The sequence below is a fragment of the Bos indicus genome, chromosome X, assembly GCF_029378745.1.
Source record: "Bos indicus isolate NIAB-ARS_2022 breed Sahiwal x Tharparkar chromosome X, NIAB-ARS_B.indTharparkar_mat_pri_1.0, whole genome shotgun sequence".
NCBI classification, from domain to species: Eukaryota; Metazoa; Chordata; class Mammalia; order Artiodactyla; family Bovidae; genus Bos; species Bos indicus.
Genome location: NC_091789.1, coordinates 53096260 through 53100458, shown reverse-complemented (window position 1 = coordinate 53100458; position 4199 = coordinate 53096260). Strand labels below are relative to the sequence as shown.

At 54.1% G+C, this 4199-nt stretch overlaps 1 pseudogene; it reads left to right on the top strand.

Annotated features, from left to right (window-relative positions):
- The first annotated feature begins 236 nt into the window (after nt 1-236).
- LOC109554820 (protein ARMCX6-like) lies at nt 237-1502 on the top strand (annotated as a pseudogene).
- The last annotated feature ends 2697 nt before the right edge of the window (nt 1503-4199 follow it).

Here is a 4199-nt window from a genome sequence, read left to right as displayed (position 1 = left end):
CCTGTGACTTGTCATAGATACAAACTGTGATCCAGTTCGTGATTTAGCAAAAGCAGTTCTAGAGGACAGTTCTAGAAGTTGCTACAGTTCACCCACTAATCAGAAAAGGATTTAAGCACAATGAGAAACAAGCAGAATTGTAGGGAACTGCGTATGGATAAGGGTGGATAAGGGGTCTAGTCTTCATTCAAAGATCCAGGAAATGCCAGATCCTGGGGATGAGGCTGACATGTGACATGGACAGTAAGAACCTAGGGCCTGTCAAAGAGGAAAGGGCCTGAATTAAAAAAAAATCACATTTTCCCTAATGAAAAGTACAAGTTTTTTATTAAAAAGTGATGCTTAAGATATTAAAAATTTCAGTTGTGCTCTTGGCCTCTCCAAGGGCCCTTTCACTTAGGGAAAAGTGTTAGCTGAGCCCAAGGATGCAAGTTTTTCATTTAGCCATGATATCAACAGTCATTTGGCCAGCCTCTCCATTGCTGGAAACACAATCCCGACTCCCGACCCTGCTGTTGAGGAGGGAAAGGCTTTGTATGTCCCAGATAACTTGAATGCCAGTGTTGAAAATCAGGGCCAGATGAAGACGTGCATCAGCCAAGTGTGTCGGGAGACTGTGTCACTTTGCTGCAACTCATTTCTGCAGCAGGCTGGATTAAATTTGTTAATAAGCATGACAGTTATTAAGAACATGCTTGCCAAGTCCGTTCCAGGCTTGATGCTTCCTTTGATACCAGAGGGAAGTGAATGTGCTGAGGGGCAGGTTGTGAAACCCCTGACGGGTTTGTCTGAAAAGCCAGCCTTGTCGGGGGAGTTGCTGAGAGCCCAAGTGCTATGGCCCTTTCTGCCCCTCTTTATCAGGAACACAAACAGACAGCTTCTCTCAGAAACCCTGGCCTCTTAAGTGGCCCCTCCAGCAGGGTGGGACTGATCCACTCCAAAACAAAGCCCAGTCAGTGGGTGAACACACACTTGTGTTCTCAAAGACTCTGCAGTGGGTGCTATTGAAGACCCAGCCTTAGCTGGCTCAGCACATCTCTGGGTGAAAGTTGCATTTGCTAAATCCAGGACCACACTCTTCCTGGTCAGGCAGGGGTTCCCACAGAGCTTTGAGTAACCTCTTGGTTTTTCAGTCTGCAGGCAATGTGCATTGTAAATTGCTCCCTTGCAGCCTTCTTCCTGTGGTAAAGGGGTCCTTTCAGCTGCCAGCTGTGGTTAAAGAACATGTTCTAGCCTCAGTGGGGATGCCTGGCCTGTGGTGGTCGCTGTGTCTAAGCTGGACCATGTTGGGGAGACCAGACCCATGTGGGGGCTTGTGCCAAAAACGTATCAGTTGCTGCTTAGATGGGATTCTTTCCATTTACACTCTTTTCTTTGCAAGCCTATGAACGATACCTATTGAGCAAAAAAGTACACCCCTCTTCTATGTGCTGTACTGACTTAACCTTGTCTACCAAGTCTGCATTTTTACGTATCATCAATAAAGCTGTGTGCTTTAACTGGCAAAAATGAGACACGGTACTTGGTTCTGAATCTCTAGTCTGCGTGAGGGGACAGAGCAAAATACAAGATCCATGCTAACTGACTGGGGGCATTTGCTCCTGGCAGATGCCCACTTAGCAGTGCCCACAGGAGGCTGGGGAAGAGATGAGCTGCAGGGTTCAGGAGGAGCCTCCAGAAGGGGCTGGGGGAGGGGCTGGGGCAGGGAAGGGGGTGGGGGGTGGGATTAAGAAGGACTCTTGGGTGGACTAGAAGAGGCAACACCTTGAAGCAGGCAGCACAGTGCCTGATGCAGAGAAATCCTTCCCTCGATGAAGGTGTCTTTCCTCGCCTGCTGGCCTAGAGAAGAAGGTCAGTACCGTTGGGTTGGTCTGTGTGTCCCTGTCGTCCCACTGGGCAACCCATCCCTGACACTTAATGCACAATTATAGCAGTAACAGTTGCTACTCGCTGAGGGCCTGCTTGGTGTTGTTCCCTCTCCTGAGAAGCAGCTGTGCAACCTACTTGCAGGCCTCCTCCCTTCCTTGGGAGGCCAAGCCCAAATTCCCAGCCAAGCAAGAAGGCTTGGCCCTTGCTTCCTCTGGGAAACCTCTTTTCTGCCCTCTCCCGGGTACTTCTGTGGGATCCAGGAAGGAGACAATGGAGACGTCCACGGATCCCCGAGGGGGTGGGAGGGCAGATGCTGAGGGGCGTGGCATGGCCATGGCTGGTCCACCCAGAAGGACACATCTTCATGCCGTCCATGCAAGCTCCCGGCACCCCTGGAAGGAAAGGAAGAATGTGGCTCTGCACACTGAAAGCTCCATGAATCTGTGTAACCCATTGCACCGCCCCTGCTCACATTTCCAGACCCCTCCCAGCAAGCCTCAGCCCCGGGTCAGCAAAGCCAGGTTCCCTGGGTGTTTTGATGTGTCATGAAGCAGTCCTCCTCCTCAAAGGGCAGGCTCACGTAGGGGACAAGAAGCTTCCTTTGAGCGGTGCTGCCTGTGAGCCCAGTGCCCTCTCCCGGTCCCCCTGGGGTGTGGCTCTGGGACACTGCTCCCTGGTCATCAGTGATGTCCCAGTGTACTGCTTCTGACTGCCCTCCTCCGTGCAGAGCACAGTTTTATTTTATTTTATTTTTTTCAGAGCACAGTTTTATTTCAATGTTTTCCTCCCTTCTCCTGGAGACTGGGGCAGGGGGGTGCAGATGGGGTGCCACTCTCCTGCTTGTACTCATTCCCCCCCCCACAGTTTGGGTTGCCTAGTGATCATGGGGGCCTGCCAGAACGCTGCCCCTTCCCGGGCCCTGGCGCCTTGCTGGATAGCATGTGACTGTGGTTGCTGTGACACCACACCCCCAGCAAGGTTCACCAGGCTGGGGCTTCGTTTGCTGGCTCTGGGCCCCTGTTTTCTAAGAGCTACTTACCTGATCCTCCCTTTGTGCCTAGCCAGCCTCAGGTGGGCGGGGCAGTCTGTGTCCCAGGCAGGACTGCCCTCAGGCAGCCCCTCATCCACTTGTCCAGTGGAGCCTGCTGGCCAGGGACATCTTCAGCAACACTTTATTGCTCAGCCTCAGCGATCTCTGCCCTAACCACAGCATTTCTGCTTGCTCCTGGCTTGGGGTCCCAAATGGCCATGTGCTTCCTTCCTCCTCTGCACTCTGCCGAGTCCCCGCTTGAGTCCCGCCACAGGCAGCGCTCCACCATCTCCGAGGCAGGCACTAGGCTCTCTCAGGCCACAGCTGACCCCGATCTCAGGCAGGGCCTGGGAGCCCTGTGCCCACCTCCTGAGCACCTCTGTCACAGGACAGCCTGCCAGCCCTGAAGTGTGTCCACAGTGGGGTCTTGGCCCAAGACACGACCCCTCTCCACGAGCTGGCACTGCCCTCCCTGAAACACTCCCTGTGTGGGGAAGCTCCGGGCCCTGGCCAGCCTCAGTTGCCCTTGGCCGGCTGTTGTGCCAGGGCAGGAGCCCAGTTCCCCGTGGGTTCTGCCTTCAGATGTGGAGGGACCTGGAGCGAGAGGCATGCCTGTAGTCAGGGCCTGAGGAACACAGTCAGAGGCTTTCAGCACTGGAACGACTAAGGTGCCTGCCACCCCTGCCATGCTTAATTCAAAAATGAGACAGTAGGGGACCACCCAGCACAAACTTAGACCCACCCGTCTGCTACAATCCACCGAGTTTCCTGCCGGGTTTCCCTGTGGCAAACATTAGCCAGGGTTCTCAAAGCTTGAGCTTGTTGCACTCTGTGGGGGGTGCCTGCCTTGATGGGACTGCCCCAGCCAAAGCTGTGCCTTGGGTAAGTCTGGAAGTGCCTCCATACACTGTCTTCCGGCCGGCTCCAGAGAGAGCCCTGCTTTCCCTTCTTCATCATTATCTTGTCTACATTTGTGCCTGTAGGTATGAACTTTTACACCAACTTCCAGTACCCTCCCAGCCTGCTTCCTGTCCTGGGAACTTTGTTATATGACCCCCCCCACCCCGCCCCTCCCTGACATAAGCCCAGGTGGGGTGGCTGGCAGGCATGCAGCTTCCTGCCTGGTACACCCGCCTGCATCTCCCAGACTGCATCCCCACGGGGCCCTTCGTGCCGTGCTTGGGGCAGTTCCAACCACAGTACCCTCACTTTGAAATGTCACCGGGAACAGGCACAGCCCTCATCAAGTCAATCCCTCTGCTGGGCCACCACAGCACTTTTGGTTAAGTCTGACAGCGGT